This window comes from Felis catus, chromosome B2, assembly GCF_018350175.1.
Source record: "Felis catus isolate Fca126 chromosome B2, F.catus_Fca126_mat1.0, whole genome shotgun sequence".
Taxonomy (NCBI): Eukaryota; Metazoa; Chordata; class Mammalia; order Carnivora; family Felidae; genus Felis; species Felis catus.
In genome coordinates, this window is record NC_058372.1 from 93,306,693 (window position 1) to 93,332,644 (window position 25,952).

A 25,952-nucleotide genomic window follows, 5' to 3' on the forward strand; every position below is an offset into this window, starting at 1 on the left:
TACTCAAATAGATCAACAATAATTCCTTACAGTTAGTTTCTTCCTCAATTTTATCCAATATATTTCATATCTGGTTTGTTCAAATGAGGAACTATCTCATTGTGGCTTTGAGTTACATTTCCCTAATGTAACTAATGATGTTGAGCATCTGTTCTTGTATTTATTGGCCATTTGTATATCTTCTTTGGAGACATATCCAAATCCTTTAGACCATTTTTAAATTTGATTATTTGTTTTTTTATTATTGAGTTTAGTTAGAGTTCTGTATATATTCTGGGTATAAGTCCCTTATCAGATAAATGGTTTGCAAACATTTTTCCCCATTCTGTGCATTGTTTTTTCACATTTTTTTGCCATCTTCATATTATTTGACTTTAATATGCATAGAAATACATGCTTTGGATAATGCACTATGAAGATGCAGACTGGAATCACCTTTTGTATCTTAATTTGGCCAGATATTTCAGTATCAGCTTCTGCTATAGAATACTTTTACTTCAAATATACCCCCACATTTTCGTATATATTTCATTAAAGGAAAACATGAATACTTCAGTTTCATTTCATTTATATGAAGGCAGAGAAAGCTTTGTCATCTTATGTGAAGATATGTTATCCCAAATTCCAAATAGAGTTTATTCATCTCTTCCTTAAAGGTTAGGTCAAATTCTGCTGTAAACTCATGAATGGTAAATTTCTGATTTCCCTTTAATCTCTTAGTTGGAAATTAGCCTGGTCAAATTTTCTTTTTATTTTGCTAAGGAATTGTCCATTTACTTGACTTTCAAACTTGCTGCCACAGATTTACATTATTATTTTAATCTCTTCTGGGTTTTCAGTTGTGTTCCTTTTTTATTCCAAGTCCTACATATTTTTACTCCATCTCATTTTTTTTTGGCTTGGATTTTATGTAACTTATTGATAAAAGAGCTATCTTTGGATTTATTTATCCTTTCTATTATGTTTTGACTTTTTTGTTTTTTGAGATATAATTGATACATAACATTATATTAGTTTCAGGTGTGCAACATAATGATTTGCTATACACATATGTTGTGAAATAATCATCACAATAAGTCTTGCTAATATCCATCACCACACATAGTTACAATATTTTTTCTTATGATGAGAACTTTTAAGAGCTACTTTATCAGCAACTTCCAAAAATACAGTACAGGGCAGAGGATCTGAATACATATTTTTCCAAAGAGGACATACAGATAGTCAACAGGTACCTGAAAAGGTTCTCAACGTCACTAATCAGTAGGGAAATTATGACCACAGTGAGATATCACTTCACCCCTGTTAAAAAAGGTATCCTGAAAAAAGACAAGAGCTAACCACGCTGGCTAGGATGTGGAGACTCTTATGCACAGTTGGTGAAAATGTAAGCTGTGCAGCCACTGTGGAAAAGAGCATGGAGGTTTCTGCACTTTCATGTCCATTGAAGCATTATTTACCACAGCCAAGACATGGAAGCAAACCGTCTATGGACAGATGAATGGTGTTCAAAAGAGGAGACGGCTTCCTAATGGAGGGACTTGTGTGAAGGCACCAGGTCCCCCAACACTGTGCTGGCTGTTGGGCTGGTTCAGAAAGACAGCTATGCTCTGAGGCCGTTCTTCAGAGGAAAGACAAGAGAAACACGCAGTGGTGGTCTCTTAGGACAAATTCTGGACACCTCACAGCTGCTAGCAGGAACTGGCCCCAGGGATAATGTGGGGTGTTGGGGTTGCTGCGCCTTAGACTTTGGCAGACATAAGATCGAGGGCCCAGCATTGGGAGTCAGAAGCCTTGAGTACCTGTAGCTGTGGGGCTTTCTGCGACCAGGAAGGCTAGAGACACGAGGCCTGGGCATGCGCAATTCATTATTCATGCCCCATACCGGCCTCAGGCAGGCTCCTCCCCTCCCAGTACAGCCTTTCTGCTGCAGCCTAGTATAGGTGCCTCCTCCCTGTGTCTCTGATGAGGGGGGAGCAGGGCTTTGACAAGGTTCAGAATTTGTTCCATAGGTGTTAGAAGCCAGACTCCTAATGGAGGAGTCTAGGATGAGGGTGTTCTGGCACCCGGACACCCAGGTGTTTTTCATCTCAGGACTCCCTCAAGACTCGCCTTCCTCTGGGAGTGGGTCCAGCAGAGGCCCTTCTGGCTAGATTCTGTGATTCCCTCAGCCACTCCTGACTCTCAGTGCATCCCAGCCTCTCCCTGATGTTCTTCCATCAGGACCACTGCTCTCCCCCACACACCTGAAGCCACACAGAGAGGAAAAAAAATTGTTTTAAGTTTCAAAAATATGTCAACTGAGACTTTTTATAGATGAAACCTACTTCCGAGAAGTCAATTGGCCAAACATGTACAGCTAGTGACAACAGACTGTGAAATAGGCCCAGCTGCAAAATATTTCGGGTACCCAATTAGATCCCGTTATTCTGTGGATTTAAAATAACCACCATCTACTGTGGAAAAGATTTGTCTCTGGTTGCTAAGAAAATCCACAGCTTGCTTGATTGATGCTGCAGTCATGTGGTGAAGCTAGTTCTTGAGAACTAGGGTCTTGGGCAAGCGTTAATTAAATTCAGCACCTGATTTTAGGCCACAGTGAAGCCACTTCCTGACATGAAGCTATTGCCACCAAAGTTCCCTGCTTCCCCCATTCCTGGATTGCTGATGGGGTGTTTGGGGCCTCAAAGTCCAACATCAGGTGTTGGCCAGACTTGAGCTGTGATCTGGAGACTCTGGGGAAGAATCTCCTTCCACGCTCATTCAGGTTACTGACAGAATTTAGTTCTTTTCAGTTGTAGGATTCGCATCCCCTTTCCTTGCATGTTGGCAGCCATGGGCTGTTCTCAGCAGCTAGAGACTGCCCACATTACTTGCTATATGGCCCCGACCTTCTTCACATCGGACTGAGAATTTCTCTCTGGTCAGTTCCCACTCATACTTTGAATTGCTCTGAATTCCTTGGTCTCTGACCTTTAGACCCAAATTTAAAGGGTTTATTTGATTAGGTCAGGCCTGCCTAGATAATCTCCCTGTTTTATGGTCAGCTGAGTTGAGGCTTTAATTATACCTGCAGAATCCCTTCATGGCAACATCTAAATTAGTGTTTAATTGGATAATTGGTAGAAGGTGTATATACACTAGAGGCTTGGAAATGTGGGTGCCATCTTAGAATTGTACCTAACATACCACATTAATAGACTAACTAGGCCATTTCAGTAGATGCAGAAAAGCATTTCAATTTAACACCGATTCACAATTAAAATATATTGAGAATTCAGTTTCAATTTCAATTCAAAATTCATTCACAATTAAAAACCTCTCATCACATGATGGAATAAAAGGAAACCTCTTTTGATAAAGTAAATCTACAAAAACCCTATAGCTACTATCATACTTAGTTGTGAAAAACTGACCACGTTTCTCCTAAAATCAAGAACATGGGAAGGATATCTAATCTCACAATTTATATTAATGTTAAACTAGAGGCCCTAATGATTACAATAAGGCAATAAAAAAGAAGGTAGAAAAAAGAGAAAGAAAAGAAGAAAAAGAAGGGAAGAGTAAAAGTAAAACTATCTCCATTTTTTAGGAGATATGATTATGATTATTAAAAAAAGGTAAAAAAAGGATCTACCAATTACTACAACAAGTAATAATTTAGCAAGGTCACAAATTACAAATGTAATATATATAAAAATTTTATTTTTTAAATAGTAGCAAATAATTGGAAAATGTAATTTTAATAGAGTCCATATATAATTAAAGAAACATAAAATATACTAGTGTCTCATTGCACACATTAGATCCCTAAAATATAGGGAAAAGAGCATTCTTATCTTCAGGATCTCAGGAATACAAAAATCTCTGAAAATCTTTTAGTTTCACTTGGAATACTATTTATTATTCCATTTTTGTGTACTAATAAATGACAGTATCTTGTTAGAGATTGTTTTTCTAATCTCTTGTAAGAAGAATCCATGCATATATCCTAGTTTCTTATATCTTAGTTTCCATTTTTCTTTAAGCATTCTCAGCATGGAATGACCATGAAAAAATGTGTAAGTCAGTAACAATGTATAAACTAGTGACAAGAAAGTTAGGAAGGGACAAATTGATCCAGACAAATCATCACTTTCCATTCACAACTTTTCTGTCTATAAATTGAGTTCCAGTGACCCTACCCCCTGGGCACCAAGCCAGGGTTATAGGCCATGAAAGAGCTTAAGAACTTCATGAAACCTTATAGCCCAGAATTTTGTAACTTGAATTACCATGTTTGGGCAAACAAAGGATAATGCTTGAGCCCACTGATAGCAGACATTTAGCCTCTGAGCTGACCATCCATGTATTCTATAAGGTAAGAATGGAAAAAGACATACAGCTTAACTCTTCTGTGGTCTTGAACATCCCATAGTTATGTCAACATGAATTATCATCAACTGATATTTGTAGAAATAGTTCCTTTTCCTGATTTTGCCACAAGTATTATTAGTGTTATGACAAGGAAAGCCAGGAGGAAAAGTTAGTCTAACTCAATAAAAAATTATAAAGCCTTTCATAATGTCAGGGATGCCAAGGTTTGTGAGTGTGTGTGTGTGTGTGTGTGTGTGTGTGTACGCATGCACACGTGTGTTCATTCAATACCCTGATGACTGGGAATCTATTTACTCACTAGCATGTATATTAAAGTTGACATGACCTTCAAAGTAGGAATTTTTCCAATATACTAGTATCCTTTGAATTGCACTCCACAAGATTAAAAGAAAAAAAAATGAAAGACCTAGTCCTAAGGATGCAATTCAAGTTGCTTTTTGTCTTGTTTTTCATTGTTTGCTATTTAACTTACACAATCAATGTTTTTTTATGCTTGAATGAATTATTGTATTACAGTTATAATTAAAATCATATAATTAAAGTTGCCATCCAATGTACAGAATTTTACCTTAAATTTTTTCCAGCGATGCCACACTTTGAATATTGCAATGTACCAGAACATCTGTAAAGATTATGCTAATATACATTATGAATACAAATTGATAATGTAGTATATGGCAAGATTATCCTAAATTGAGGACAGGGAGAATAAGAAGTTAATTAGAATTTGTTAAGAATCTACTGAGTTCCAAGCACTGTTCCAGGAATAAATCTTCCCACATTTTAATAAGGTGTTTACTTTTAATTGCAACCTATCTATAAATGGGATGAATTTACTTTATTAACAAATTTAAATGTGTCCAATGTGATGAATTTCTTTCTTAAACATTTAGCTGTGCCACCTACTTCCACTCCAACATCTGTAGGGAAAAAAAGGCCCTGATACGTGTTGAGGAAAGTATGTAATTATTAGAGAAAGAGCTACTATGGAACAATCTCCTGGGTGGCAGGGAGGTGTTGAGACTTTAGTGGAAGGGGAGAAGAGATAAATCTCTTTTTTATTTGGTAAATAATGCATTTCTTTAACAATTTTTTACTGACTACTTACTATGCACTTATCTCCATTTTAGTGCCACAGATAAAGCAGTGAATAAGACAATGTATAAGATTTCCAGCCAGACCTCATTCTCAAAGAAGAACATAGAAGGATCCAAAGTATAAAATCTAAGTAAACCTAGAAAGTACCCATTTAGCTAAAATATTACCTGTCACATATATCAGGAATCTGCCATTAATACCAAGGAGATTTTATTTGACAAAGGAGAATGAGAAAAGAGATGGAGATTAGCTAGTACAGAAAGAATCCTAAATACTAATTCTCATATGGACTGAGTTCTATGCCTTTGAACAAGTCATTTCATTTTGCTGAACTCCTTTTTCATGTGTAATATGGGAAAAATAATATTAACTCATTTACCTTCCTATTAAGAGCACCTTGAGACTTAGTACATAGTTCTGGATTCAGAGGAATAAAATTAGAATGATGATGGGAAAGGTTATGAGACTCAGGGGTCAGAGTTACTCACAAAATGGCTGTGTTTAGCCAAGTTTTATAATTTCATATTCCCCAAATATAAACATTTAAGATCCTATGTCTCTATGTAACAATAAATGGGAACCTGTGATATAAAGTTATTTTGAAAAGGAGAATTGCTATTATTTACTTATATCTAGGAACTGTTTTAAATATATTTCAAAGAAAATTTGTGATGATTTTAAAGATCCATATTATGTCTATGCAATCAAAATGCAATTGTGAATAATTAAGCAATGAATGTAATCATCATGTGTTTGCTTAAAAATATGACTTTGCCATGCAGCCCATGTGTCCCTCTGTGTGGGTGGGGGCGGGCGGGAACGACTTTCCTCAAGAGGCCAGTTAATTTATCTAGAGTTTTAAATAAGGATATATATTACAATAGTTATTAAAATTTACTAATATCATCCCATAGAGACCTTCTACTGCTTTTTTTTTTTTTAATTTTAGAGAGACAGAGCATGAGCAGGGAAGAGGGGCAGTGGGCTCCACACTCATTGCAGAACCTAACACGGGCCTCAGTTCTATGACCCTGGGATCATGACCTGAGCAGAAATCAAGAGTTGGATGCTCAACTGACCAAGCCATCCAGGTGCCCCATTCTTTTTTGCTTTGTATTATCTTTGCCATTAAACACAGGTATCAATATTTACATAATGTTACCTTGATATTGTACTCTAGAAATTTTTCATGTAACAAATACATCTTGAGCTCTGATCTCACAGGGTTGTTACAAGGATCAAATGAGAAAATACCTGTGAAAATGCCATAGAAACACTAACATGCTTCTGAAAGGTAGTTGTTAAATTATTATCACTTCCGATATCTCTGCTAGGTGCTGAGGCGAAAGTTTCAAGATGTTCTCTCAACCAATAAAATTATATGTGTTCTATACTTTCAGATAGATTTAAAATGCACTATCTTTTGCTGCTTCTATTAGTTATTCTTCTACCTACCTACTCATGCTTAATAAAATGTGGACAATTGTTTGCAACAAAAGTATACTAAAAGACTTGATTAATGAATATTTGTATAACTCATTATTAGATCATAATTTGCATTTGTGTTCTGTTCTACAAAGTACTAAAAATTTAAACATTATATGCCATAAATGGCATAAAAAGAGCTATATTTAAGTACATAATTCCCACCAGGGGGTTAGTTTCACTCACCAACAAGTGAAGTGGCTTGTTATGCAGTTTTGCTTGAGGACTATTTTCTTGTAAGTCTCATGGTGATTCAAGGTACTTGAATATAGATGGAAAATGGACTACAATGGAAATCATCATTTAAAAACAGAATATGAATTATTAGAAAATTGTACAATAGTTTTATATTATAAGATAGAATGAAAAAGATTGAATTTATCCATAAATAAAGGTTAATCATCTAGTCAAATCACTATGATTTGACTGGGAAGAAATAATCTAGGGTAAATGCTTATAAAAGGATTTTGAATACTTTAATTACTAATAAAGTACAGAGAACCAAAGATCAATTAAATTTCTAAAGAAATTATATAAGAAAAGCTTAATAACTTTGGATATGCAAAGATATCTTGGCACATAAAAGAATTAATTTAAAAATTGATAAATTAGACTTCATTAAAAATAAGAAAAATGGTCTTCAGAAGACATCATTGAAAAAAAGCAAGGAGATAATACTCTTTTTTTTTTCAACGTTTATTTATTTTTGGGACAGAGAGAGACAGAGCATGAACGGGGGAGGGGCAGAGAGAGAGGGAGACACAGAATCGGAAACAGGCTCCAGGCTCCGAGCCATCAGCCCAGAGCCCGACGTGGGGCTCGAACTCACGGACCGCGAGATCGTGACCTGGCTGAAGTCGGACACTTAACCGACTGCGCCACCCAGGCGCCCCGGAGATAATACTCTTAATACCACAATCTGACCGAGGATTTGTATGCAAAATATATTTTAAAAATTCTAATAATTATAAGACAAATAACTCAATTTAAAAATGGACAAAATATGTGAATGGACACATAATAAAAAATACATGTATGGTCAATAAACACATAGAAAGATGCTCAACATCATTAGTCATCAATGAAATGCAAATTAAAACTACAATAAGACACCACTACAAAGTCACTAGCATGGCTAAAATTAAAGACTGGCAAATACCAAGTATTAACGAACATTCAGAACATCTAGAACTTTCATACGAAAGTGAGAATGTAGAATGATACATTCACTTTTCCAAAAGGGCAGTTTTCTTATAAAATTAACCACATACTTGACTTTGACTTTGCAATTCCACTTCTAGCTATTTGCCAATGAGAAATGAAAACATATTTTCACAAAAGACTTGTACATCAATGCTCACAGCACATTTATTTTCATAGCTTAAAAATGAAAACCGCAAGATACTTCAATAATTAAATAGCTAAACAAAATAATGTTACTCAAAAAATGCAACATCATAGATAAAGTTCAAGAAGATTTTGCTATGCAAACGAAGCCAAATACAAAAGAGGAGGATTAATAGTGCAGAGAAAAAGTTTACATCATCATCATCATCATCATCATCGTCATCATCACTTATTTAGCAATTCCTATATGCCAGGCATTTTATGTGGATTATTTCATTTAATTCATAACTCTTGGGAAACATGCAATTATTAACTCAAATTTAGGGAGCTTGCCCAAAGTCACAGAGCCCTATAAGTGGTTGAGCTAAGATTCAAACTCCAGCCTTATGACTCCAGTGACCATGCCATTAAAGTCTTAGGTTATGGTTGTAGTGCCCAACAACACTCCTCCCTCCTCCAGCCACCACCACTCCCTGCTTGCAGAATACATCTGCATTCTTATCCCTCCAATGAGCAGAGCCAGGACTAATCCTTGGGACAGTAGCTCCTTTAAGAAGCCCTAATGGACCAGGGTGCCTGAGTCAGAAGCTCAGTCAGTTAAGCATCTGACTTTGGTTCAGGTCATGATCTTATGGATCATGAGTTCAAGCCCTGCTTTGGGCTCTGTGCTGACAGCTGAGCCTGGACTCTGCTTCAGATTCTGTGTCTCCCTCTCTCTCTGCCCTGCGTGCTCACTCTCTCTCTCTCTCTCTCTCTCTCTCTCTCTCAAAAATAAGCAAACATTAAAAAAAAAAAGGGAGGCCTAATGGACCATCAGCAGAAGTCAAATGACCACTGGCGAGCAATGGTGTTCTCCAGCAATAGAAACAGAAGAGTTGTGGCAAGATGAGATGACCTCAACTGGAGAACAGAAGATCTATGTCCTAAAACACATATGAGGCAGTATCATTAGCAAAGCTGGGAGCTTTCTAACCATGGGGAGAGCCTCATTTCCAGTGAATAGGCTAGTGGGGAAAAGGGTTCTATTCAACCAACAGGTCTATGAGCAACTATTCTTAGACTTTGAAAGACAAGCATATTTTAGTACATATAATACAGATTTTTAACCAGGCCTTATGTTATCAAGTGTTTTAGGAAACACTATTATGTACACAAATGTAAATTTATAATCTCAATGCCATGGTCACAAATATATTTACTGAAAGTAATTTTAAATTCCCAGTTATATTCTCAATTAAATTCTCATTCATATCATCAGTAATTCAAAATTACAAGATATATAGGAAACCAACTTCCAGAAATCTTATACAGAAAGCTGAAATTCACTTTATGGTGATTTTTAAAATTCTAGTAACTGGTACCACAATAACCATATGAAGTAGATGCTATTATTAATTTGCAGATAAGAAACCTGAGGCAGAGCAAAGGTCCAAGTTGGCACATTTAATATGAAGCCCCATCAAGATCTGAACTCTGAATGTGTGCTCTTACTATGAGCCCTACATAAGCCCTGTTTGTAACGGAACCAAGGGTATGTACCTAATATGTAAACTCTTCCATTTCTCCTGTTCAATCCCAGAATCACAGTTGCAGACTTGTGGCATTTGACTAAGCTTTGCCTTACTAAGAAGTTGCTATGAGCCAAACCAGAGAAAAGCTGAACTTCTACACCCTAATTCCCTAGTGCTTCTCCTCAATATCCAAGGCCCTGCTCTATTTGCAACTCATTTTGAAATTCCCATAAAGTAAAACAAATTTCTTGTAACTCAAAGCAGCTAATAGATTTAAAGAGACAAGAATGAAGAATTATGCATGAAACCGGTCATATAAAGATTGAGCAGTATCATAAAGAAAAAGAGAGCTAGAAGGATTGAGAGGGAAAAAGTGAGTGTGGGAGGGACGGAGAGAGGGACTGAGGGAGGGACGGAGGGAGGGAGGGGGGAGGGAGGGAGGAAGGAAGGAAGGAAGGAAGGAAGGAAGGAAGGGAAGCAAAGCTTGTGAAGAAAAGTGATTCACTGATACATTAATTAGATATAGTCCTTCTTGTTCTAGGAATATCTGAATGATTATCAGATATTTTCTTGTACCTTATTTTTTTTTTTGGACACATTTTTCTTGAAGAATTTTTCTTGAAGTATTTCTTTTTGGACACATTTTTCTTGAAGAATTAAGCAATTAGTAAAAAGGCACTCTGAGCTCATTCCCTAGTGTGTGGTGACTTCACAAGATAGTATAGTATTTAGAAGTACCACTCTTACAACCTCCTTTAATTATTCAACATGAGACTAGGCATAGATAAGTTACTGCGAAAGTATAAAGTAGTTATCCAAATAATGTTCTCATCTTATAAATTCAGGGTTTAAAAAAATGTATTTTACACACTATCCACAAAGAAAAAAAAAGTTTTGCCTTATCTCTGATGAAATGACTTAGGCAAATAGAACAATGTAGTCCCATTTTGAACATAAACAAATCCCCAAAGTAATTTTGGACATTAATATTTATATATGGCCATCAAATAAGATGTTGTCAATACATAATTACTAGGCTTAATCTAAAACCTTAATTTAATCTATCTGTAAACTAATATACATTGTATAAATTATTAAAAATTATTTAAAGTAAAAGAAGTTTTCATCAAATTCACTTTAATTTCTACAAATGTTATTTTATTTTTTAATGTTTTATTTGTTTTTGAGACAGCGTAAAGGGGAAGGGGCAGAGAGGGTGACACAGGGTCCAAAGCAGGCTCTGTGCTGTCAGCAGCAAGCCTGATGTGGGGCTTGTACTCGTGAGCAAGATCATGACCTGAGTTGAAGTTGAATGCTCGACAGAGCCACTCAGGTGTCGCTCTACAAATGTTATTTTAATGGCTAATGGTCAAATGCCTACATATAAAATTTATTATTAATATTAAAAGTTGTATAAATCCTAAATATATGTGCATATATATAATTTATTATATTATAAAAAAACATGAATACTAGTCCCAAATGTTTCAATAGTCTGGCCTCTTACATTTTCAACGTTTATTCATTTTTGGGACAGAGAGAGACAGAGCATGAACGGGGGAGGGGCAGAGAGAGAGGGAGACACAGAATCGGAAACAGGCTCCAGGCTCCGAGCCATCAGCCCAGAGCCCGATGCGGGGCTCGAACTCACAGACCGCGAGATCGTGACCTGGCTGAAGTCGGCCGCCCAACCGACTGCGCCACCCAGGCGCCCCTGGCCTCTTACATTTTCATTTAAAATAGAAATATGTATGAAGGATTTTGTTTGCAATATAAAATAATTGTTGTTTGTGCTTGGTATGTGTGTCAAATAATGTATGTATACCTTAAGTCGGATATCTACCTCATCCACTAAAATAGATACATCATTCATAATTATGCATATTCTAGTTATAAATTGGTGAAACACATTAACTCTAGTATTTATGTTCTCTCTATATAGCAAACCTCCTCTGTATCTTATCTCTTACTAGTTAATTCCTTAGTGGAGAAAATTTTGTAACTTTTTGTCTACCAAATTGTTCAAGTATGACTAGTATGACGAGCTACTACTACTCCTTAATGGTTTCTACCATCAGGTATTTACTTTGAAAATTAGCAGTCATACTAGGATGGCCATTCGAATGACAATTAAGAGCAAAGTATTAATGTTTCTTGGGATTTTATATGGGACAAAGGAAAAGAGTTTTTATGAAGGTTGGAAATGAAACTTTAATCTGGGGGAATATATACTTGGTAAGTGAAAAACAAAGCATATAGGTGATTACATATATATTTTTTTTTTAATTTTTTTTTCAACGTTTATTTATTTTTGGGACAGAGAGAGAGCATGAACGGGGGAGGGGCAGAGAGAGAGAGGGAGACACAGAATCGGAAACAGGCTCCAGGCTCTGAGCCATCAGCCCAGAGCCCGACGTGGGGCTCGAACTCATGGACCGCGAGATCGTGACCTGGCTGAAGTCGGACGCTTAACCGACTGCGCCACCCAGGCACCCCTATATTTTTTTTAAATAACTGTTAAGTTTCAAATAATGAATTGTGTATTATTTTCATGGGTTATGACAAGAGAAATGAGCAAATGATAACTGAGGAAGGTTTATACACTTTCTCTTATATAGTACTAAGCAAATTTTATTTCAAAGAAATGCTTCCATGGTTTAATCTTAATCGTTAAGATTCTCAGGACTAAGTTTTTCTTAAAACCTACTTGTTTTTAGAGCAAACTTTCTTTTTTTAACTAGTTTTTCTTTTTGATTAGAAAACCTGACTCTCAATTTCTGAAGAATGCTACGTTTCTTGTGATACATCCTATATTTCATTTACCATTAAACTTTATAGTGTTGCTCTCAGAAGCAGTTTCTGTAACTGAAGAAAAAAGTAAAAGACTTACACGATGTTCAGGCTATAAAATTGATAAAGAAGGGCAATGGAACCATATTCTAACTTACAGTAGATAATAACTTATAAATATTAGAAATTAAATACATTCCAGTACTATAACTTCAAAACCACTTTAATTTCTATTATACCTGGGAAGGATAAATTATGGATCAAGGACAAAATGTGGCCCATTTCCCATTTTTTTAAATAAAATATTTTTGTAACATTACCATTCTTGTTGTTTCTTTATTGTCTATGGTAGCTTTTGCACTGTAACAGCAGAGTTGAGTAGTTGTAACGAGACCATATGGCCCACAAAGTCTAAAATATTTACTGTTGAGCACTCTACAGAAAAACAACTTACTGACTCCTATTTTAGACACATACATTGAATTGTATGTTGTTGAAATCAGACAGATAATATGGAAAATACAAGCAAATGTCAGAGAAGCATTTTTAAAGAACTTTAGATTTATATTTGGCTAGGTGTTTTGAAATTTACTCTAGTTTTCCTAGTATTTTCAAATAAATCCAAAATATTAATCTATTAATTCAAATTATTTTAAATAAATAAAAAATAAACATAAAAAAGGATTGCCTGGGTGGCTCAATCTATTATCTGTCTGACTCTTGATTTTGTCTCGGAGCATGGTCTCATGGTCGTGAGATTGAGCCCTGCATCACGCTCTGCATGCTGAGCATGAAGCCTGCTTGGGATTCTTTCTCTCCCTCTTTATCTGCCCCTTCCTCACTTGTACGCATGTGCTCTCTCTCTCAAAATAAATTTAAAAATAAACACTTAAAATTATTTTGGTCCTGTATGTATGTATATATGTATGTATGTGTATGCGTGTATGTATATATGTATGTGTGTTTATGTTGTACGTTTATATAATTCACCCCATCTCTGTGCCATAAACTTTTAATATTAATCAAAAGGCAGTTAACCTCTTCAATATTTGAATCATCAATACTTAAGGTATCAATGACAGGTATTGACTGATAAAACTCCCTCTCTCTCCTGCATTATAGCTATGCTTCAGTGATACGTGGATCATAATCTAAAGCTCATCTTTCTGCTTTTGCATTTCCCTCATAATAAATTTTCTCAATTTGTCCCTACAAGGGTTTTGCCTCCAGGATTAAGTCTGAGTCCTGAATGGAGTGTGTGTGTGTGTGTGTGTGTGTGTGTTTGTAAAAACAGAGCTGCATTTTAAAGAATATTTATATAATATCTATTAATATAAAGGTATATCATATCCATATCTATATTAATGCATAAATGTAAAAGAAATGCAAGTTAAAAATAGAAGGAATTGTTTTGTCTTTAAAGTTCACTTTTGGGGAAGGCTTAAGTTTCTTAGGCCATGGGTAGGATTAAAAATTTTCCTGTGAATTTAAGGAAAGCAAATGGATAAAAAGGAAAGTCCATGAATATGTCAGAGTACTTCTTTGACGATATAGTTGGGGAAAATCTTTAGAGTCACCCCCTTAAACACTTATTATAATTTTTAGGTAGATAATAAAAGATACCTGGGAGAACATAGGGAAAAAATGTTTAGGACTCAAAATAACATACTAAGTACCACCTTAATGCATGCAGATATTCACCTAACTTTCAGGATGATAATAAATGAAACTAGAGTAGTAACATATCAGAAAAATATCCATGATTTTCAGAGCTAACAGTCTCTCAATGACTCAAGTCCACCATCAGCACAACATTCCCCGAGGGAAAATGTAGTAAGCAATAGTCATTCCACTCACTGGGTTTGCCTCCTAATTAATGAGATAAAGCTAAATGAGTATAGGCACAAAACATTGCAAAGAAATTTTTTAAAATAGCTTTTAAAAAAAACTATACCGTTAAAATGGTTTTCTTACTAGAAGTTTCTTATTATAATTTACAGTAGAAAATATATTTTATTTTACAACCAAGTATGCATATACAGATACACAAATCACTCCAATAAAACAGAAACAACATGTCAAGAAACTATATCTACCTTTACCTCTAGTGATATATTCTGATCTAGTCTGTTCCATTTTATGTTATTTTTGATGTGGATATCAAACTTTAAGTTGATAACACAAGTTATTAATGGGTTATGACGTTTGAAGTCTACAGTTTGAAGAACACTGTGCTAAGATATTATTAAGGACCTAAACATTTTCAGTTAAAGTATTGGACAATGAGATATATAAGAAAGATAACTGAATTAGAAATCAAAACATCTTGATTAACATTTGAGTTCTGCTGTGTACTGACTTCAGAGCCTTAGTTTTTCATCTCTAAAAACAGAAAATAAAATGTGTCTATCCCACCAAGTATGTCATTTATGAAAGAAAAATCAGTAGTAATGGATATGGAAGCATTTTGTAAGTTGTAATGTAATAGAAATTACACTTTATTTGAATGTTTAACTAGTTAGACATAGACCAGACCACTATACTGTTTCTAGACACTTATGGGTTTTTAAAGTAATTTTAATTTTTCAATTTTATCTTTACAGTAAATATCCTGCAGTAAAGATGGAGAAATGGTAGTTCTTTAAATCAGTGCCCGTGGGAGTGTATTGCTGTCTTAAAGAGCTGCAATACATTTTTCTCATCTCTATTAGTTTCTGCGGGCTGCCCTAACAATGTACCACAGACTGGGTAGCTTCAACAGATTTTTTTTTTCCATTCTGGGCCTAGACATCCAAAATCAAGGTGTCTACAAGGTTGGTTTCTTTTGACACTTCTCTCTTTGGCTGATAGATGGCCATCTTCTTCCTTTGTCCTTACAGGGTCTTCTTTCTGTGACATCTATGTCTTAATCTCCTCTTCTTATAAGGAAACCAGTAATACTGGATTAGAAACTACCCTAATGACCGTATCTAAACTTAATTACCTCTAAAGACCTTATTTCCAAATATAATCAAATTCTGAAGTACTGGGGACTAGGACTTCACCACATGAATTTTGGGAGAACACAACTCAATCCATAACATCATCTAATTTCTTTTTGTTGTCATTAGTTATACTTTGTCAATACTAAGGAAAACATATTTATTTCTACATAATGTTTCACGAATAACCAAAAATAACCCATTAATTTTTTTCAATGATTCAAAATTGAATCATTTCTATATTACCAAAATGGCCATATCTCATTGATAATTTATCAAATTACATTAATGTTTAACAAGATCAATTATTATTTAACAAAACCATTCTTTTAATGCTTCTTCTTAACTAAGAGGAAACATTGTGGAAGAAAAAAAAAAGCATAGCAACTTGATTAATTCCCAACTTGTATATGGAGGCAGTATTTGCTTCTTTGGAGATAGATTTTTAAACAGAAAATAACAGATTCAAAAAGTAAAATGAATATGCTGAGATAAAATGTTAATATACTCCCATATTTAAAAGTAAATAAAAGCCCTTGATTACTACTAAATTTTGTTTCAAGTTGCTTAGGTACCCACCAAAGTAAGTAGAAACTTTGTTTTTTGTTTTTTGTTTGTTTGTTTGTTTTTTTACAGCAGTCTAGGACTAATAAAAATTCATTTTAATTAGCAAGAATACATTACTTTGTTTTCAGTTATAGACACAAATGCATTTCCACAGTTTGAAGTTATATGAAAATTTTATATTCTTAAGATTCTGCAGTTATGCAAAACTCCTTTCTTTACTTACGGTGGGCTTTACTGCATTCCTTTAATAAGATTGAGCAGATGGGATTTCCATCAACCTTTCCGGAAACAGTAAAAAATCATATCTCTTTACATTAAGAAAAAAAATTATCATTGCAGAAGTAGTAAAACGCCATGAAAAAGGTGGTACAGATATCAGGAATTTTTAAAAGATTCTTAGCAAAATAGCAAGTCCCATTTTCTTGGAGAAAGGGAGAATAGCAGAGATTAAACTAGGCTCCTGTAAAGAACACTGCCATCTTCTGACTATCTACGTAGGTCTTAGTGTAGAGATGTCTAGACCACCATGCCTAGAAATCCATGAGGGAGGAGGTGGAGGAGCCATTAAGCAAAAAAATCTAGACCCCATTCTTGTCTGACCAATGAGCTCAGGAACCTGCATCTACCTGTCTGTTGAAGATAGAAGAAAATCTCTAAGAGTGGGCAACAAATGTAAGGAAAAAGTCTTTCATCATGGTAATATATAATAATGAGAATTTTACCATGCCCAGATGTGAAATCATCTAGCAAATACTTATGTACTCGCTCATTCAACTTTTTTGAGTATCCTGTATATTTTACATGTAATACAATTAGAATAAAGATGCAACCTGAACTGGACTTGGCTCTGTCCCCCCACAGTTCACATTCTACCAGGGAGAAGCATATAGTACATAATACGGATGCATAAAAGCAAATTCTAGTAAGCGTTTCTCATATAAATAATGGATGCTCTGATATTGTCCTAATTTACAGAGAATGGTCAAAGAAGTCTTTTTTCAATAGGGTGACCAGTAATTAGTCATCCCAACATTATTACATTTAAAAGTGACAGGGGACACAACATGATTACATCTATGGAGATGTAAATCAAGTTGTTCCAAGTAAACCAGAATGTCACCCTGTTATATGGGCTGAGATCAAAAGGAATAAAAGAAGTCAAGAATGCAGAAAAGCAGGGACAAGAACATTCTAAGTAGTGAAATGGCACGTGAAAAGGGGAAGAGCTGTTTGAGGAACTGAAAGTTGAAAAATGGCCAATATGGCTGGTACATAATGACTTAGAGCAAAGGTTGGCAAACTACAGCCATCAGGTCCAATCCCTTCTATGTTTTTATGGATAGTTTTATTAGAACACAGCCATACTCATTTGTTTACTATTTCCTATGGTTCTTTGATGCTTCAAAGCAAAGTAAAAAGACTGGTGGAAAAGACCAGCAGGCCTGCCATCTGTCTACAGGTGTGGGCTGTCACTGCATCATCAGCCACCACATCCCACCAGGATACCGCCATGTTTAATTATCTGCACTTACCCAGGAAGTACCTGAACTGGCCACAGCCTCTATACAATGATTCAGACAGCTCACCAACCTGTTACCTTCCATGGATCCCATTCTCTCCTCATTCCCAGAAAACTTTTCTAGTCCTGCCAAATGGCTCCTGGAGCCCTGGGGTGCTTAGCAGCCAAACAACTCATTTCACCTTTGAATCAATTAGTTATGCCTGCATTCCAGATCTCTTCTGAGTTTGCAACATTTTCTTAGTTATGTGCCTATTGGGCAACAAAAAAACTCCTGCACTCTACTCAACTCCTCAATACTACCTATACAAAAGTCTATTTCTTTTCAATAAATGTCAGACACTGTTTAAAAAGGCCAGTCAACTAGTTGCAACAGACCATATGACCTGCAAAACCTAAAATACTTGCTATTGAGCCATTTACTGAAAAACTTTGCTAATCTCTGATCTAGGGAAAGATTAGCATGAAATGTAGTTGGAGAGGTAGGTACCCTGCTATTAAGACAGAAATATCTCACGGTGTTCAAAGCAATCATTATTGCAGTGTTCCAATTTAAATATCCATAATTATAGAATGATAGAAGCAGAAGGTACCTCAAGAGACAAATCTGCCATCATTATATAAATGGATTATGTAGGTTGATAGGACATTTTCCACATCATTCACCATTTGCTTTTTCCATTAGTAATTTCCTTGGATGAAATAGGACCTCTCTTTTAAAATAGACCCATAGTTATTTCAGCTAAATAATAAGGTACATTTTGATAGCATACAATACCCTCAGCTGTGGAATACATCTATTAAAAAAATATATGAATGACTTCTACCCATTTATAATCTGTACAGTGGGAATAAGAAAGAGTGGCACATGAAAAGAAATAAGAAGGAATACAAAGATCCCACATAATCATGTGCCAGTATAACCCATATCCTATGAAAAATGAAACATAATTTCTAAATAAGGACTGTGAGCTACCTAAGTCATGAGCTACCTAAGTCATGAGTCTGTTTAATGGTGTCACACAGTAAATGACACAATGCAAGCAATCAGCTCTCAGGGTTTTTTTCTTTAATATTTCTTTCTTGATCACAGAAAAGGGGGAGTCATACAACACAAAGGAAGAAAATACACATAGTCACTATTAAAAAGGCAGATTGCTTTATCTAAAAGACATTTTTTTTTGGAGGGCATGATGAAGGAAAATAAAACCAAATGCTCAATTCTAGGAGTAAACTTTGAAAACTTCCAGCTACAAAAACCAAGCACTTTCCACAACTACTAGTTAGGGAACTAATCACTAAAAGAGACCACAGTTGTGGTAGTGCAGTGGGAAATAAGATCCACAAGGAATCCACATTGAGAATGTGTGCAACACACATACATACAAAAATTCAGGCCAGAACTGGGCAATTTAAATCTGAGCCCTACTAAGCAAAAGTGCTGATGAAGTTAAGTTTTAACCCTGCGATGTATCTTCAGTGAAAAAGAATGGAGATTTCTATCTGTGCCAAGGGTATACCATCAAGTCAATGTATCACAAACATAACATAGTTCTTATTTCAAAGCTAGATATCAGTGAGTTTCAACTAATAGTTTCCTTATTTCAAAAAGTCCTGAGTTATAGAGAGATATTTTAAGAGGGTGGACCAGGTTCAGGTAGCACCTTTGTAGTCACAAAGGTCTTAAATAAAACTCATTTATATCTGTGTTTATATGAACCAAATTTCCTAGCACATCCCCCTACTCTCTAATTCTCTAGAGAATCTGTTTTGTGTGACAGTAGCTCCTCCTTGGTACACATTTAGACCAATTTTATATTTAAAAATTTTTGTGTTACTATAATATTCTTCCCCAGGATTAAATGCCAAGACAATCATCTGGTTTTTAATGTCTAACCTAAAATTGATTTCAAGAGACAAGTCTATTTCATCTTCTAGGATGGTGGTCTTTACCAGTCTAGGCAGACCCTACCAATGATCAGACATTCCTTAGGTAATTGCAGTGTATTGCTAGCTATATTAAATGACTGTGGAGAGGTCGTTCCAGGTCTGGATAATACCGCTGCTGCCTCCTCCATTTTGTGTAGCTCTGGAGAGGACTATGAACTGATGCTAGCTCCTCCCATGAGCACAGCCTGCAGAGTCACAAGTAATTGTAAGTTCCTAATGTAACTTTCCCAACAACCCATGTGATAAACATTTCTCCCTTGCCTCCCAGGTCCTTTCCCTTGTGTGTCACTCAGATCAGACCCCTGTGAATCTTACCAAAACCACTTTTTAAAATTTGAATTGCCCAATCCAACCGTAGCAGGGGAACCCTAAAGTACTTTCACCCTTGCTTGGACCCTAATAAAGGCAATGTCCCAGGTCCTACCTTACCCTCTCTGCATAATCCTGCCTTGACCTCTCTGTGTGACCCCTCACACATGCAGTAAACCTCTTTCAGGATTTGTGAGTCATAAACTTCCCTATTTCACTTGTCCTTAACCAAGCAGGCTTTGTTGGATCCTGACTAACCATTCAGTACCCCAGGGCTCTACTTAATAAATGTAAATTTAACAAAAAATTACAACAATGACTACTTCCAGAAACCTAGTACTGGTCTGCTATTTATAAAAATCACCATCAATAGATATTTTATGTTAAAAATATTCATTTTTAGTATTCTTTATTTGTCTTGAGGGAGACAGATAATTTCGTGTTGATTATTTGTATATATTTTATATGCTGGGGAGAGAGGAAAATAAAGTCAAAATAATTTAAGTTATATCTAGATAGATTTGTCTTTGTTTCTTTCCTAAAGACTATGTGTACTTCTGCTATTCTTTTGCTTAACAATTTTCTTCCTATATTAAATTGCATAGGATCTAAGATAAACCTATAAGAATGGGGGCAACTCTGGATATTTTTAGAAGATTTAGGCATAGGTAAAAGTGAAATAAAGTCCATATCCTGAAGTGGCAAAAGAAATTTCATTGAAACCCCATGTATTTCAGTTTCATTGCACTAAAACAGGCTACAGAGAGAGAAAATGCACCCTCCATCACTAGGAGTCCTGAAGAAAAACTATTAGACCATGTAGTCGCAGTTTTGCTGGAGTCATTATAATGAACTAGAATCCTTCTCACCCTTTCTAAATGCTTCATAATGCTAACCTTTATCCCAGAAAAAATGCCGAGATTTTTTTAAGGTATACAATCTGTCTGAATGTTACAGTAGAGTTTGATATGTTTTCAGTGCCTTATTAATTTTATTAAGAAAAATAATGAACAACAAACAAACAAAAAAGAAAAAGAATGAACAATACAACATAGATACATGCTGGACTTTGTATCCATTTATTGGTGGACTTTGCATCAATAATCTAAAATATATAAGAATGAGTGAAATGTCTTTCTGAAGAAGAAATAAAGATTTGATTTTAAATGTTAGGTTTGTAAAATATATCAACTTTTTTTCTAATATTAGTACGTTTGTATATTCAACCAATCTATGAAGAGCCCACTAAGGAGTAAGACCTATGAGGAAAAAAAAAAAAACATTATCTTTACCCTCAAAAGGCTTATAATTTTTAGAAGGAAATAAACAAGAAAAAAAAAACAACAACTAATACATGGCAATAAATCATAAGTTTCAGGTGTGTTGGAACAAGTCCATGAAAATGTTGGAACCTAATTAGAAGTACTTCCATAAGGGATAGTATCATTTAATTATTTATTTAACTAAATAAAAATTATTTGAGAGAAAGAAAGCATGTGTGAGCAGCGGGGAGGAACAGGGCAGGGGGAGAGAGAAAAGGGATTGAGAGAGAGAATCCCAAGCCTGACACAGGGCCTGATCCCATGACCCTGGGATCATGACCCGAGCCAAAATCAAGAGTCAGATGCTCAATAGAATGAGCCACCCAGGCATCCCTAAATATTTATTATAAAGCCCATTTAGACATTTGTTTTTTAGTGATTACTCTGGTTTGGCTATTTATCTATATAAAAAGAAACATTTTATACAACTTCCAGGAAAACATGTGAATTCTATTTCACTGGGAGTTGAACATAAGAGACTGGGTGTAAGCAAGGCCCACTGAGTATCACTGTTACTTTACCAGGTCTGACTTTGTTTAATCCCCAGGAAGCTGTGGGGTAGTTTGTTAATGGATACATTTTGTAAATAGAATTTTCAAAAGAATGTTCACAGTTGGGCCTCCTGTTGTTTTCTATTGGTTAGAAAGGGGGCATTCACAGCTGCAGAAAACAGTTCACAATTATCAAATTGGCTTTTTCTATAATGTAAGATAATACTAGCACATGCAATTTCTGGCACTGTCACAAGAACAACAAGCCAATGATCTGCATTTGCACATTAGGTGTGAATATTTCCTCTCTGGGTCTAATTGACCTTATCCAAGTTACAGAGAAGGAAAGTTGAAAGAGTTAGAGAAAACCCCATTTTCAAAATCAAACCACTGAACCTGAACCAGATTAAGGGTATCTCAATTAAGCTGCATGATGGGTAGGTTTACTCCTCCCTGCACACTGATTTCCACTTTTCAAATATCCCTCTAAAAGAAGTATCAAAGGAAGTGGAATACTGCCAAGTGCAGATATACTAAGGCAGATACACTTGACTAAATCCAGACAAGAAATAGAGGACTTTGTAGCATCTTAAAATGAAATTACATCCAAATAACACCACATAAGACCCTCATGATTAACATTATGACAGTGAATATGAAATGACTAGAGGAGCTGAGCATTTATTTCCAAATATAGCTCAGTATTTTAGTGTCATTACATTGACACATTTTTTAAATTGGCGTAAGGAAAAACAGTGCAAATGACTGATCTCATAGTTTATGTTGTCACAAGTAATGACACACAATACTGGGGCTCAAATTGAGTCTTAATCACAATATGCAAACCATCACTCTGGGAGCAAATATGAAAGCTGATCAGAATCTATTAAATGGTAGCACAGCAAAGTAGAGGTTCATGTTTTAATTACAATTAATAGAGTGTGTCAAATGGGTACTTCTTATAGTTCATGAAGATTGGTTCCTTATAGAGAAGAGATGGCTCTCACCATTTGGTAAGAAGACTATTTCTACTAGTCATGCATCATTAACTTGACTTTATCCCTTCTGTAAGATATTGATTAAGCAAAGACTAAATATATTTATTAAGCTACAAGTAAAGCATGCATTTTAGTAATTTTCAAAATGGAAAGTGGAAAAGGAAAAGTTGGCATTTATCTTATAAGGTGTTAATAATTTAAGCTGAGGGCCCATTTTTAAAACTGATTAATTCTAGCCTAAAATCCAATAATGACGGTGTATTACCATTGCTTATGGTACAGCAGGTCTTTGTTCTTTACAGATTTAATATTTACTATTTCAGTGATAATGCTATTGATGGTGATTATCCATGACACAGATGAATCTGTCATTTTTTTAAGGGTCAATTTGAATCACAAGTAGTACAAAGCTAACTGCTAGTGGAAGTAACTAGAACATGCAGTCACTCTGCACATTTACATCTAGCATTCTATGCACAATAGTTCTACTGCAGTGATAACAAGAACTTTGTTAGGTTAAATACACACTGAGCTAATGTGTATTTATACAAAACACAAGATTATCATCACAAATACTATGAAAAAGAAATTATGTGCCTATACTGTGTCTATTGTCTTTATTTCAAAGATAGGGCAGAATATCCAGAAGATATCCAGACATGTATTAAGTACATATTCTAAGTAGAGCAGACCTTTGTATTTCCTAATAATATTACCCATGATCTTTGCAAACAGCTAAATATGCATGTTATAAAAGCATATGATTTCCAGCATTACAAGAGACCCACTGTACTCCTGCAAAGTGCAGTAAATTACACATGTGAAAAACAGCTCATATGTGAGAACAGTAAAGACTGGTTGAGCTGCAAATATTGAGGGATTCAGCTAGATTCACACCCTCGCTAAGACTGGGTTAGGTTCGCTCCACAAGTCAGACAATTTTAACACGAAGATTCCAACACTAAATTTGTTTTGCAATAGATCTCATACAGTTGGTACCATAAATTCTAAATCTGTGAATGCCAGAAAAACTATTTTAGTAAAAGGTAATACTGAACATGAGCTATTTAAACCCTGCGACATGATATGATTTCAACTTAGAATTTATAAACCCACAAGAGAACTTCTACCCTCACAACAAAAAGCCAAAAAAAAAAAAAAAACCTATAAAATCGCTACATTTCAAGCCCATCTGAGAAGTGAGGTGAAGGGCAAAGTAAATCCCAAAGCATGAACAGCCTTTTTAAGGAAAGAAGGGACACAGGAATTATTTTACCTTCACAGAGTATAAGAGTAAGTAAGTAAGAAATGATCGGCATAAGAATAAAATAAACAAAAACAACAGAAACATCAATGAGTTATTAAAGATGAAAAGATGACCATGGTGAAAATTTAGAATATGTGAGACAAGATGACTATTAATCACCCTATATAGTTCCTTACTATAAGCCTCCATCATGTGCTCTTGAGAAAGACTGTGGGCAAAGTAGGAGACCAAACATACCCTCTTCATGGGGTATAGCACAAATCCATACTCACTTCTCGAACTTTTCTTACATGAATCAAAAGCTATAAACCACTGGGTAAGCGCCAGGAAAACCTAGCCTCTAATCCCAACAAAAGTAAATGGTAGAAGACAAAACTGTCTGACTCTGGGAAGGGGTCAGGAAACCACCCCTTCTACCACAAGCCTTGTCTCAAAGAACTGGCACAGAAATCTGATGGAACAAGGGGAGAATCCCTCTGTCACCAGTTCCAGGCAAAGGCAGCACACTGCTATTGATAGAGATAGAGAAGCAGATTTGTCTGCTTTGTAACTGAGGCCAGCTTTTGTTGCTGGAGAGGCAAAAGACTCTCCTAATCAAGAATCTCACAGATAGAAGCCAGAGTGTGCCTGTCATGAAGGAGAACAGGAATGCTGAGAAAGACCCATCATTATGACCGAGGTAGAGAGGACCTGCAGAAGACTGAGTCTGGATCATAAAATCTTAGAGACATCTTTCTTTCCCACCACAGGCCCCTTACCTTATAACAAGCAACATTGATATACCATTGGAGGAGGGGAAATTGCATGGAAAATGTCCTTCTGTAGTGCAGTTGTACAAGAACTGCTGAAAGCTGACTATGGAATAGGAATGCAAAGAAAATCTCACCAAGACCCTGGGGTCCAGAATGAACAAAAAGGTAGCAGCAGCCCATGGTTGAGAAATTTGAAAACCTAGACTTAAGAAGTATGATATCAGAGATGAAGAATTCTTTATCAGGAGATAGGACTCAGCACAGGACAGAATCAGTGAACTTAAAAATAGAGCAATAGAAATGATCCAGATTGAAATACAGAAGAAAAAAATAATTGAAAACAAAAACAAAATGGAAGCATGAATCCAAGAGTTGTGGGAGAGAATCAAAGGATCTAACTCTGGGGCAGAGATTGCTACTTTTCCTTGAGTATCTCCTCTTCCCTTCTGAAATTTATGTGAGACACATGAATACTTGGATAGAGACAGAATTACCAGCCTACTTTGTATCTAGGAGTAAAAATGAAGCTGAATTAGAGTCAATAGGATTTGAGAGGATGTTGTATGAGCGATTTTTAAATATTTAAAATTTTTAAATATTTACTTAGAGAGAGAGAGAGAGTATGTAGACTACTCTCTAGTATGCACACTAGCGCATGAGGGGCAGAGAGAGAGAGGGAGGAAGAGAATCCCAAGTAGGCTCCGTACTGTTAGCACCGAGCTCCCATGCAGGGCTCAATCTCACAAACTGTGAGATCATGACCTGAGCTGAAATCAAGAGTCGGACGTTTAACCCACTGAGCCAGCAAAGTACTCCATGAGTGATTTTGGTTTTTTAGATTATGTTCCTAAATAAAGGAGAAACCCCTTTTCCCTTTCCCCTAATTACTGGTTGAATGGGGATATCACACTGAGGGTGGTAAACTAACAATTTCATAAAAGCCAGAGTGTGACTATGCCAGGGGGAGTCCTTGGCACTGTGGACTTGTTATTTCAGCCTTGGACTAATGACATTTGGCCTATTATCTCTGAGATAAACAAATATATATTTTTCAAGATACTGTTATTTGTGGTGCTATTATTATAGCCAAACACATATATATTCTACTAAATACAATCTCCCAGCTAGTGAAAGCTTAGAGTGAAATTTGGAGTTACTTTATGACTTCTGGATCTAAAACTAACACAA

The 25,952-nt window shown here is 35.6% G+C and overlaps 1 long non-coding RNA gene across 1 annotated transcript in view; it reads right to left on the reverse strand.

The window, feature by feature from the left end:
* LOC111560505 overlaps window positions 1-25,952 on the reverse strand; it is a 1,125,299-nt gene that overhangs the window by 572,049 nt on the left and 527,298 nt on the right. Inside the window, exon 5 of the long non-coding RNA XR_006598120.1 lies at window positions 7,147-7,244. This is a non-coding gene — a long non-coding RNA (uncharacterized LOC111560505). The remainder of the gene's footprint in view (window positions 1-7,146; window positions 7,245-25,952) is intronic.